The sequence below is a fragment of the Oryza sativa genome, chromosome 8, assembly GCF_034140825.1.
Source record: "Oryza sativa Japonica Group chromosome 8, ASM3414082v1".
Classification (NCBI taxonomy): Eukaryota; Viridiplantae; Streptophyta; class Magnoliopsida; order Poales; family Poaceae; genus Oryza; species Oryza sativa.
The window spans coordinates 22,980,198-22,993,282 of record NC_089042.1 but is presented as its reverse complement, the minus strand read 5'-3'; the positions used below and the strand labels follow the sequence as shown (position 1 = coordinate 22,993,282).

Genomic DNA, 13,085 nt, shown 5'->3' with positions numbered 1-13,085 from the left:
TTCAAGCCCTCGGTTACAGACAAGGTCCACGGCGCAGACCTGCTAGCTGGGTATGCCAAGGTGTCCATCGATACAGTAAAGGACACCTGGTCAGGCTATCCGCTGCCCGTGCCCCCAAATGATAAAATCATGACTTTGGGCGATGCGCGCAAGACGTTCATACAATGGCCCAAAGAAGACATAGTTGTGAAGATGACTCCTCGTCCAAGTCGACCGACGGAGCTTACACCTCCCAAGTCTAAGCTATCAATTGAGGCTCCCCGTGGACCGGAATTGTCAGTACCTCATTCTCCCGGTGGAGCTGATATGGACTTGGCAGATATAGCTCAAAGCTTGGCTCCAATAAAGACCACAAGAAAGGCCGATAGCTCCCCACCACTTGTCAAGGGCCAGAAGTGTGAACGCGGCAAGGGGAAGGTCGGGGAGTTGGCGCCGGAGCCAAAAAGGGGCAAGGCTGCGACGTCGATGCCGGTGAGCAAATCGGGGAAGGTCGTGAGGGCGCCAGCCCAATTTGAGCTAGGCATGCCATTGGTGGAGGACAATGTGTTAGCTGTGATGGGTATTGCTTGCCGAGAGCTACATAAGCAATACATGGAGCTAAGCAATGCCAAGCGGAAAATGAGGGAGTCATCCATAGTTGGACATCACGACCACCAGCCGTTCCTATCGTCGCCTGCCTATATAACTATAGGCTTTGATGACCTCTTCGACCTTTTCAGGATCCGGAAGTTGGACACTGGTCTTCTAAAATGCTACTCCTTGTAAGTGCATACCGTCTATACTTGTGATATGACTGGACTATATCTCCTAATTAAATTAGTTCTAATACGTACATATTTTAAGGTTGTGTTGGATCGAGAGTCGTCGCCATGGTAATCAGGTTGGGTTCCTTGATCCATCCATGGTGAATGAGGTTAATTTACGACAGAGCTTCACTGAGGTGGTTGACTATGTCAACCGGTGTTTATGGGCCCATCAAGACAAGGAGTACATCATGTGCGCACACAACCAAGAGTAAGAGGACAATACCCTTCGTGTATATTGTTTTTGAAGTTAAGGTTCTTAGTACTAACGCTACATAACCACTGCGCAGGCGACATTGGATTCTCCTAGTCATCGTACCTAAGTGGAGTCGGGTTACCTACCTTAACTCCAATAAGTCCAAAGATTATGATTTCAGTGAAATCACCAAGGCCTTAAATATGGCTTGGGGCCCATATGTGGAAAAGGGTGGTAGGCACAAGGAGGGCAAGAATGAACTTTATCATGACACCAAGTTTGCATGCGCACAACAGATCGGAGACCAATGTGGTTTCCACGTGTGCCACAACATGTCAACACTTCTAAGAGAGGTGAAAGATTTCGACCCTGAGGTTGTTGCTAATGGCGAATAAGCTCATTTCAATATCTACATTGCTATTCAAAACGTGCTAATTAACCTCTTATTTATTAAACAGAAAGGTAGAGCTGGCTTCAAGATCTCACCCATCAACCCCCCCGCTATCAGAGGCGAATTGTGCGCCTTTATTCTTGCAGAAATAATGAACAAGAAAGGACGTTTTCATGCCAAATAGACTCATGAACTTGGCTAGATAATTTATTGTGATGTAAAAAAGATGTTTTTTATAATTTCTGGCGATGTAAAAAATTATGTTTTTATAGAGTGCAATGTAATTTACTTTCATATGTGCAATATTTATGGTACTTTACTAAATTGTCATCACATTTGATCAACTACGATTTATGTTGTACTATTCATCTGTTTTCTCCTTTTTTTTTTCCTTATTGACAGGTTGTGCAGGTCGATGACATTATGGCTTTAATCCATTTGGTAAGTATATATGCGGTTCTATGAGCAACGACCGAAATTGTGGCTTTCAAGGGGTGTGAATTTGCTGTGCAAAATTGTGGCATTTGAACTGCATATATGTGTTGTTGGGGATCTGTGATGTTATATTGGGGGGGGTGATGTATCTGTGATGGATCTGTGACTGGAATATATCTGTGATGTTTCTATTTTTCAGAGGGCATGGCTAGCAAATCCTGAGGCTAGCCAATATTTAGCATTTATTTTTTTTCTGGAATTAACTCATCAGTGACAGGTCGGAACAAAAATCCGTCAAAGGTAACATAACCTGTGACGGACTAGCAAATAAAGGCCCGTCAGAGGTGACCTACCTGTGACGGGCCTTTACTTTTGGGGCCGTCACAGGTAGATCACCTGTGACAGCTTCTAACTACGGAGACCTCAACCTCTGACGGCCTTTATTTAAAGGGCCGTCAGAGATGAGTCACCTGTGACGGGTCCTAACTCGCTCAAGGCTAGCGGAGACCAACACCTCTGACGGCCTTCTAGTAACTTGCCCGTCAGAGGTGGGTGTCACCTGTGACGGCCGGCCACCCGTCAAAGGTGACTGGACTCACCAGTGACCACTGATCACTGACCATGCGCGAAGCCGTCAAAGATGAGGGTTTGGGCCCGTCACAGGTGACCTTGGCCAGTGTAGTGATTGACTGAGCACTTCACGTGGCCCATCAACTTCCCTAATCAGCGGTCATATATGGGCCACGAACATGACCTTAACTGGGCCGTTCGGTTGCACGGCCCACAGATGAGGATGCAAAGCCCCTGCAACAAAAGCTACTCGAATCTTTCTGGAAAAAGTACACCCAAGGTCCCTCAACTTGTCATCGAATTACAAAATCGTTCCCCTACCGTAAAACCGGATACAACGCGTCCCCCAACTTATAAAACCGGTGTAAACTAGATCCTACGGCGATTTTGACTCCGATTTTATCCGACGTGGCAGCTGACTCAGCGTGGGTCCCACATGTCAGCCCCTTCTTTCCCTCCCCTCTCTTCCTCTCTCTCCTCTTCTTTTCTCTCCCTTTCCTCCTCAGTTCGGCAGTGGGCAGGGCAGCCGCCCGGTAGGGGAGGCGGGAGTCCGGTGGCCGGCGACGAGGTGGCGACGGCGCCGCATGGCCTCTTGCGCCCGCCCTCCCACACCGCTGCCGCCGCCAGGGGAGGAGCTGGCGCGCGGCCGTCGGGGAGCGGAGTAGGGCTCGGCCGGCGGGGCGGAGCTGGGCGCGGGCGCTGTGCGCTGTGCATTGTCGAAAAGATGGTGGGGGTGCATCGCCGTGGGGCTCTTCTTCTCCATGCCGTTCAGGGAGGCCACCATGCTGGCGCTGATGCTCAACATCCGGGGCATCGTGAAGGTGGCCGCCATCAACAACTGGGGGGACACGATGAAGGCGACGGCGGAGCACTACTCGACGGCTCGACGCTGGCGCTGTCGATGGTGGTGATCACGGCGGTGGCGACGCCGCTGATAAAGCTGTTGTACGACCTGTCGGGGAGGTTCGGGCGGGCGAAGCGGCGGACGATGGAGGGATGGCGGCCCAACGCGGAGCTGCGCGTGATGGCGTGCCTGTTCAGTGAGGACCACGCGGCGCCGCTGTTGAACCTGATCGAGGAGTCGGGCTCATCGCGCGACGCGCCGATGTCGCTGATCGTGCTCCACCTGACGGTGCTCGTGGGGCATGCGACGTCAGTGCTGAAGCCGCATAGGAAGTCAAGGAGCAGCTGTGGCAACCCGACGCCGTTGCCGACGTCCTCGCCGAGCTCGACCTCCTCAATTCCGAGCTTGGCCGCATCGCCCTCAACGCCTCACTCATCACCGAGGCGCTGGAGTTGTTCGTGGTGTTGTGCGTCGCCGGCAAGATGGTGGGGTCGCCGCGGGGCTCTTCGAGGAACCCGTCCCGGATCCCGCCCCCACCTCCCGCCACGGTAGGCACCACAGCTCGAGCTTGAACCCGCCACTCCCGAAGCCCTCAAATCCGATCACGCCTCCATCGCCGCGACACGCGGCGGCTGCGGCTGCAGCGACGACCGTGGCAAATGGCAGCGAAGCGGTGGACGACACCGGCGAGTGGACCGACCAAGAGATGGACATCACCCGCCGCCGCCGCGCACGCCTGAGAGCGTCATCCGCGCGGCGAAGTTCGGCAGCAGGGGCGCTGCTATTGCGGGCCGCACGCCGCACCGCCGGTCGGCCGTCGGACCTCCTCGTCCCGGCAGCCTCCTCCCCGCCGCCGGCCAGCCTGCCCAGGGAGATGAGTGAGAGAGAGAGGAGGAAGGGAGAGGAGGGGAAAGAGAGAGCATGATGACGTGGCGTCCTGACATGTGGGGCCACGTAGGTCTCATGATGACTCACCCGCTACGTAGGATAAAACCGGGGTTAAAACCATTAAAGGATGTAAAGCGAACGGTTTTGTAAGTTAAGTGATGTTATATATCTGGTTTTACGGTTGGGGGATGATTTTGTAATTTGATGACAAGTTGAGAGTCCTTGGGTGTACTTTTTCCAATCTTTCCTGTACTGTCATCTGTACAGATTTTCGCAGGATAGGCGTATAGCTACGTCGCTTCTACGCCTGTTTTTGCAGCAGCAGATGGATAGGATAGGATAGGATGGGATGGGATGGGATGAGATGAGCAGATACTCTCCTACTCCTACATTTATGACAAATGATGTTGGCTCATGCATGCATATCATCATATGCACAGCTCACAGAAGCACAGGCTGCGAGAGGCCATGGGCACTAGCTAGGTCTGTGTTTGCTGCATGCGCCTCTGCCTGTCCGCACACAGGCCACTGAGCCGAGAGGCACTGGCCATGCATATGCATGCAGGCAGCTTTGATCGATCGGTCGGTGGCGGTGGCCGATCGGTGGACGCAGGCAGGCATACATACTACTCCCAGTCACAGCCATTATACATGTAGGAGTATACATGTATACTCCCGATCGGTGGACGCAGGAGTAAACATGTAGGAGTAGTACATACAAACATTATACAGTCACAGTCACAGCCTGTACAGACAGCGGCAGCACGCAGGGGGAGCAGAGAGAGCAGGGACGTCTACTAGAGCTCGAGACAGATGCATGACAGCATGAGAGAAAGGGGAGATGATTGCTCGGAGCATGTGCCATGATTGACCACACAAGACGGAGGGGAGAGAGAGAGATTTGAGATTTTTACGTCTGCCACCGGCCTGACTGGCTGACTGACACAGTCTCATCAGCTGCATGCCCCCGCCCATACGGGCCAGCGGAGGGAGCGCGGCAAAGCATGCATGCATCCGGCAGGGAAAAGACTGTAGCCTTCGCACCGAGTCCGGCCGGCCACCCACCACCCAAAGTCCCCCCCCCCCCTTCCCGCTACTACCGTTTGTCGCGCGTGTCGCCGTGCGCTCGCCCATGCTCTCTTGGCCGCATGCTGAGCTTGGCGCTAAGCTCGTCGCAGATGACGCTTGCCGCCCGCTGTCATCGGATGACACAGACAGGGTTTGCCATGGAAGCTGTTTCATGTGAACCTCTCCGTCCACACATGTTGAGATATACTACTACTAGTACTCCTATGCATAATTAGTTTCAACCGATTTCGACATTGATGTCCAGCAGGCGATATTATCAGTCGTCACTTGTCCCGGCTAAGCAACTTTATTAACCGGGACTTGTCATGCTCTACTCCTATGTCAGTCCTGGACAAAGTAAATGGCCCCGGAGCTGTGAGTTGTGTGCGGGTTTTTACCTTGCCGCTTATTTTGTGGTATTTTTACCGCCTCCGACGGTCCGACCACACCACGCGCGCGCGGGCGGTCATCATCAATGGAGGCCAGGGTTGACGACCCGGCGCGTTACGCGGCCACTCGCGTGCAGCAGCGGTATACATCCCGACCCCTTGGATGATACAGGACGACGCGGGTTCCACCATGCTGGTACACACGTCGATCTGCTGTGCAGGGTACACGAGGAGGTGATATTGATATTGGACGCGCTGCATGGACGATGGCGAAAGACACATCCCCCATACCTAATGCATGCATGTAACCACCTATACATACTTTTTTTTAAAAGAAAAAGAAAAACTACTCCTACTGACGAAGAAAGCATGTACAAAAACTAATCTGACAAAATTCTGACTTAGCAAGATAATAATACACACGTCCCAAAAAAATGCGGCGCTATAAAAGTTTGATAATTCTAACATTTTCCTCTCGAAAAACCAAAATAACAATATCAAATATTTCATCGATCTCAAAATATAGTAACCTACTCCCTCCGTCCCAAAATATAAGAAATTTTGTATGTATGTGACACATCATAATACTATAAATCTGGAAAGAGAGTGAGACGGAGGGAGTAGTATCAGATTAGATATTTTATATTACAACGAATCTTGTCAGATTTTTTTTATCTAAATGCATGCTGGTACTATAAGGTTGTGTTCCTTTAGAGAAGTTGGGAACCCCTCCCGTTCACACGTAAAACGGAACGATGAATTAACGCATAATTAATTAAGTACTAGTTTTAAAAATGGATTAATATGATTTTTATAGCAACTTTTATATAGATTTTTTTTGTAAAAAAATACACTGTTTAGCAATTTCGGAAGCGTGCGCGTAGAAAACTAGAAAGTTAAGGTTGAGAACTTGACAGAAGAACACAGCCTAAAATATCTTATCCATAGTACTCCCTTCATCCAAAGAAAAAACCACTTATCAGTTTAAATTTGAACATAGTGGATGTCCAGATTTAAACCTATAAGTGAGTTTTCTAGGATTTTCTTTTTTACAAAGGGAGTAGTTCTTTACATTTTGGCTTTTTATGAAGGGAGTAGGTCTATACATTTTTAGACGGAGTAGGTCTTTGTCGCAATATGCAACAATATGCAGCAACCTCATACGAAGGGAGTATATGATGAAATTTGACATTAATAAATTTTAATAAGAATTGGTTTAGGCATTAAACTGAACTCTCATAAAGTATCCGAGGCCAGTAGTACTAGTGGGTCACCCGTTTCCAGATAGGGACCGTGAGCCCATGCCCGGCTACGGGAGCAGCACAGCCGAGCGCCCAATCACCAGGAAATTATTGCGGCAGCGCGTGCCCGTGGGGCCCACATCTGGCCGTACTAATGATTCCGCCTGGCGCGCTGTCGGGCCGACGCCGACAGGTGGGCCTGGAAGCGCATGATTGAGATTTGAGGGTCGCCGTGGCTTGGCCTACCCCGTCCGCCCCGATTGAGATCACCTGCAGTGGCTATGGCATCGTTGGATTGAAAAGTAGCATACAAGATTTTTCTAGGCACTATTTAGCAAATATTGTAGCTGGATGTCTCCTGTAGCGAGCACTGTATCATTTACTATTTAGAGCTGACATGGCACAGATTACAACCGTTGATCGTTTCGATCCAACGGTGAAAAATAATTCCAACTGCTTAAGTTGCGGTCTTTATTATAACTGCATTGGATCCTTATTCCCGTCGCCCCGCCAAGCCCCAGCATTGCTGCCGGGGCGGCCGTGGTGCTCTCGTTTTGTAGTCGTTCACATGCATTCATGGCCGCGTGACCGCGTCGCGTCGTGGCGGACGACACAAGAACCGTTTTAGTGTGCAGAAAAAAATGATTTAGCAATGAAAATAAAAGGAGTATGAATTATCCCACCGAACTATCGTGGTCGGCCGAATTCCTCCTGAACTCGAAAACTAGATATGACTCACCTCGAACTTTCAATACCTGATGAATTACCCCCTCCACCCAATCCAAAGCGATTTTATCATGTGTGGCGTACGCATGGCAACCCAATCAGCATTTTCTTTTTTTTAAAATATGGTGGGCCTACCTGTCATATATACTCTGTCTCCTCTTCCCCTCTCTCTCTCCCCCTCTCTTGGCGAGTCTCTCTCTTCTCTTCCCCTCTCTCTCCCTCTCTCTCGGCGAGCATGGCAGCTCGCGGCAACGCGGGATGCGTAAGCCGCGGCGGCGCCAAGGCGGCAGCGGCTGCGGGACACCGAGGCAGCAGCAGCGGCAGTGGCAACGTGGGATGCAGAGGCCGAGGCGGCGACGTGGGATGAAGAGGCTGAGGCGGCGGCGACTGCGGGATACTAAGGTGGCGACGATGGAGGTGTGGGATGCGGAGGCGGCCGCGACCACCACAGTCCTCTGCCTCTCCGTCGACTTCGCCGCCACCATCTTCAACCTTTCCATCCACTGGGCTACTCGTCGGCAACAAGCACCCGTTGCCAGCGTCCTCTCCATCTGCCGCTTCGGTAGACATGTCTCCACCGCCGTCGAGGGAAGGGCGCAGCTGAACAGGAGCTCCCGCTAGGCCGCTCGCTGGCCACGACGCCCTCCGGACTGGCTCATGTCACTACTGTCGGTCGACCCATACAATTAGGCACGGAGGCAGCCAGCACAGTGAGCATGGCAAAGCCGCCCCTAGTTCCTCGGTCGGCTCCCGCCGCCGCCACCCAGTAGTGGAGGCAACGTGGGGGCTGAGGGGTCTTTAGACCCCCCTACCCCCTAATAAATCATTAGAGCCCCCATTAAGACCCTTCTAAAATTTAAATCAATATATCTATTGCAAGGGGGCTAAAATAGACTTTATCCGAGATGGTTAGAAGGCCTAAAAGGCTGAGGAGCCCCCGCTATAATTTTATCCTAGCTCTGCCACTGCCGCTGCCGCCTACCGCTCGACGACGAAGACGAGAGAGAGAGAATGCACGCTAAGAGATAGTGAGAGGGGGAAGAGGAGAGAGAGTATATATGACAAGTGGGCCCCACCACGTTTAAAAAAATGATGATTGGGTTGTCACGCGTATGCTATGTAGGATAAAATCGGTCTGGATTGGGTCGAGTAGGGTAATTCGTCTGGTATGAAAAGTTCGGGGTGAGTCATGTCTGGTTTTTAGGTTCAGTGGGGAATTCGGCCGACCGCGATAATTCGGGGGTAATTTGTACTTTTTTTTTTCCCAATAGCAATCCACTTCACCGCTTGCAGTCTTGCACGAGTCCTACTACCAAGAGGTCCAAGACGGTTCATAAATCTCCAAGTGATAAACGAGACACCCCTGCTGCCCGAGCTTTATTTTTTTACAGAGCTTTACAGCAGCTTGTAGGAGTACTCATATAATACGATGGTACTAGTACTACTCCTACCAGTAAGGCAGTAACCCGGTGGTAGTACTAGCAGTATTACCAGTAGTTTGAAACATTAGAGCAAGTTTAATAGTATAGCCTACTACTGACTCCAATTTATCTGTAGCGAATTTATATAATAGTTGCTTATTATACTATTAGGCTATTCCCAACACAACATACTAGACATAGTTTTCATAAACTCCACATCATCAAGAAACCAGTAATAGACACTACTCTTCCAATGCAAATACCACTATTCCATACTTCAATTTAATGCTACTTATCTTACATCTTACATGATGTCTTGGATGTTGTGTAGAAACCATGTCTCATGCAAGACATGGTTTTCTTCTCTTTCCTCATTTATTCACTTACCACATCATTTCTCATCCCAGGTGGCAGCTTATTTAATGTCATGGATACCATCCTAGCCATTGGGTTGGGAATGGCCTTAATATATGGTCCCACATATCATACACGCATTGTGTCTTGGAGTCCATGCTGCAGCTGGCTACAAATTTGTAGCCCGCTGCTTTCTCTCTCATTTTTTATCTCATTAAAATATGTTTATAGCTGGCTAATAGTTTGTTATTGTACCTGCTCTTAGTGACAGAACTTTACAGCTAGTACTAGCTGAGGGCAAGTACTATGGACATCCAAGCACAAGCCCCAAGATACCACATAGGACTAAATAGTGAGGTGGAGAGAAGAAAGATGAGAGAGAAATAGTTACCTCTCATGCAAAGGGCAACCCCTACACAAACTTAATAAACATGTGAGAGTGTTAAAAATATTGGGGATTATGTGGTAGAGGCAACCTATTAGAGCATCCGCAATGGTAAAGCAATGTGCTCTCTATAAAACATGTACATATCAGCAATAGACTAGATTAATAGTAAACCACCTCAATAGTATGTCTAGGGTTTAGATATCTATAGCTCTATAGGTGGTGTTTGGGAGGGAGGGGCTAAACTTTAGCCCCTAGGGTGAGGGACTAAAGTTTAGCCCCTCCCTCCCAAACACCCCTCTAATTCATTGCCTCGTTTTTCTCTATAGACTATCTCTAGGTTAGTACTAGATAGCCTTGCTCTCTCTTCATTTAATTTCTTCCAGGTAGGAAAATATGATGACATGGATCTTTTGTAGAGAGTTATTAGATAACCATTGCGGGTGCCCTTATACATATCACCTCTTAATTTAATTATATATGTCATACATAAAATTAGATGTGATGGTCATCTCTGCCGTAAAACTTGCCCTGAGTACACGCTACACGGCATCCTCCATGCGTCCTGGCCCGTCCTTCGGCGCGAGATCGTGTTTGCAGAGCTAAAAAGATCCACGCAGTAATGTTCGCGGGAAAGCAGGTTCGCCCGCGTCCTCCCTGGGGCCTGGACCCTGGAGTCCTGGACTGTATCATCATCGCGGGCATCGACATGCTCCAATTCCCAGGTAAGATGCGCTTTTTGAAAAACAAAGGGATGTTAGGTTGCCTGTTAGAGCAAGTATAGCCAATGGCTGACTTCATACCATGTACAACTAATTTAATAGTATATTCATACAATAGTTAACTATAAAAATATACTACACCTATCTCACGTGTCAGGGCACCTATAATGGTTATCTACAAGCACTCTACAAGATATCTATATCAGCATATTTTCCTACTTGGGAAGAGATTAAATGAAAAGATAGAGCAAAGCTATCTACTAACATAGAGATAGTCTATAAAGAAAAACGAGGCAATGGATTAGAGAGCTATAGATACCCATGTAGACATACCATTGAAGTGATTTAATATTAATCTAGTCTATTGCTAAGATGTACATGTTTTATAGATAGCACCTTATTTTACCATTGCGGGTGCTCTCATACACACATAGCGCCTTATAGTCCGTGTTGTAGCTAACTAATCTGTAGCCCGTTTTTTTCTCTCCTCTTTTCTTCTCGATATGTGGTTATATCTAGCTTATAGCCTGCTATTGTACCTACTCTTAGGGCGTTTACAGTGCGTTGATAGAAAGAAACGGACCTGGGATGCCACATAGGATGGAACTCTTGCAAAGCAACTCAACCCACAGTGCAACCTAATTACAATGGGCCACACCAACATACACTTTTTTTATCTTCCCTCTCTCTCCTCTTTACGTTTCGCCCCCAACCGATTCATCTCCTCACGCGATCCTACCGGTGCCTCCTTCCCCTACCCGCCTCGGCGACGGCGGACTTGGCCTCCCCTCTTCTCATGCGCCGCTGCCTCCTCGTCCGCATCTTCCTTGAACGCTACCGCCGCCTCGTCTGCGTCTTCCTCATCGCCGATCAGGGCTGCGCGAGTCGGGGCTCACCAAATCTGGCGCCGGCGGCGGCTAGTCGGGACACGGTGTGGCACTGGCAAGGCTCGCCAGATCCGGTGGGTAGTGAACCTCATCCCCCGCCGCCGCCGCCGCCGCGCTCGCCTCTCCTCGCCAATCGCCCGTCCCCGCGCTTGTCCTCGCCGTGTGCGCTGCGCGAGAGAGAGAACAGAGAGAGGAATAAGAGTATTACATGCGGGTCCCATAATTTTTTTAATTAAAAAAACGCTGACTAGACTGTCACGTGTACGCCACGTAGACCAAAACCACCGTGGATTGGGTTGAGTGGGGTAATTCGTCCGATTTGCATAGTGGGGGGGTGAGAATGTCTGTTTTTGTGGTTCAGGGGAGTAATTCAGACGACCGTGATACTTAGGGGGTAATTTGTACTTTTTCCAAATAGCAAAATTCGTGTACTTTTAGAGCACCCGCAATGGTAAAGTAAGGTGCTATCTATAAAACATGTACATCTCAGCAATAGACTAGATTAATAGTAAACCACTTTAATGATATGTCTATATGGGTATCTATAGCTCTCTAATCCATTGCCTCGTTTTTCTCTATAGACTATCTCTAGGTTAGTAGATAGTTTTGCTCTCTCTCTATTTAATCTCTTCTAAGTAGAAAAATATGATAACATAGATCTATTATAGAGAGCTTATAAATAACTATTGCGGTGCCCTTACAATCGAAGGGGACTTCGAGCAAAGTGGAGTAGTAGTACTACGGTCCTACTCCTATATGATGCGCGCGCGGATACTACTGTTGACATGTTGACAGGCACAGCAAACCGCGGCCAGATCTCAGTTCACCGACGGCTGGGAAAACCGGAACCATAGAAAGCGACGCGACGCAACGACAGGCTGACATGAAGGGGAAGTTCTGTGTCTGGCTCGAGATCTCGCATTATTGTCCACTTGGTACTCCTTTTTACACGATATGTGTTCCGGTTTTCACCGCGAAAACACGACTTGCCGTGGAGTCCCAATCGGCCGACGCGGAACGAGAAAAGCACGTACTTCTACTACTCCTAGCGTCGTTCACGTTTCCATTGCGGCATTGCCTGCCGTGCCGGCTGCCGTATCGTATCGCCCGTCATATCCCGTAAAAAGTTTCACCACTCGCGCGCGCCAAAGCAGACGCGATCCCCTCCCGGCTGACGCCAAAATCAGAGTCAAAAGCAGCCAGCCGCGACGACGCGCGGCCGGTGCATGTAGTGTGCAACGCTGTAGGGCGGTGATCGTCCGTGGCACGGTCGGACGGCGGACCGATAAAAATGGACGAGACGGGGAGCCCACCGCGTGGCGCGGGCAGGAGGGGCAGCGTAGGGTCTCGTGCGTCACCTGTGCTCCCCCTCCGGGCCGTGCCGGTGCCGCTGCGGCTGTGCCGTCTGATCGTCCGGGAGAGGGCGTCGTGATTGCTCTGCGTGGCTTCAATAATTGCCGTGGCCGTGGCCCGGGCAACCGGGGCCCCACGCCTGCATGGCAAGTGTGACGCCACCGTGGACCCCCTCCGGCACAAATGATGGCCAGCACGGTCGCTTGGAAACCCTGGCCGGATGGGTTGATAGTTGGAGTTTTTTTACCTATATGCCATTAAGTAAAACTAGAAAGGTAGCCCGCATGAATGCGTGGGTATGCGTTGTACGTTAAGTTTGAGACACTTAGAGCGAAATATTAACAGGAGAACATTTGTCATGATTTCTCCGTAAATTGTTTTTGTAACTTTTAACCTTTTTTTTGGGGATTTT

At 49.8% G+C, this 13,085-nt stretch overlaps 1 long non-coding RNA gene across 2 annotated transcripts; it reads left to right on the top strand.

Moving 5' to 3' along the window:
* The first annotated feature begins 409 nt into the window (after nt 1-409).
* LOC136351342 (uncharacterized) lies at nt 410-1,745 on the top strand. Of its 2 annotated transcripts, XR_010734359.1 has the most exons (4): nt 410-761; nt 844-1,014; nt 1,094-1,373; nt 1,458-1,744. It is a non-coding gene; the product is annotated as an uncharacterized lncRNA (long non-coding RNA). The 2 variants fall into 2 exon arrangements; XR_010734358.1 differs by having other exon boundaries at nt 844-1,373; nt 1,458-1,745.
* The last annotated feature ends 11,340 nt before the right edge of the window (nt 1,746-13,085 follow it).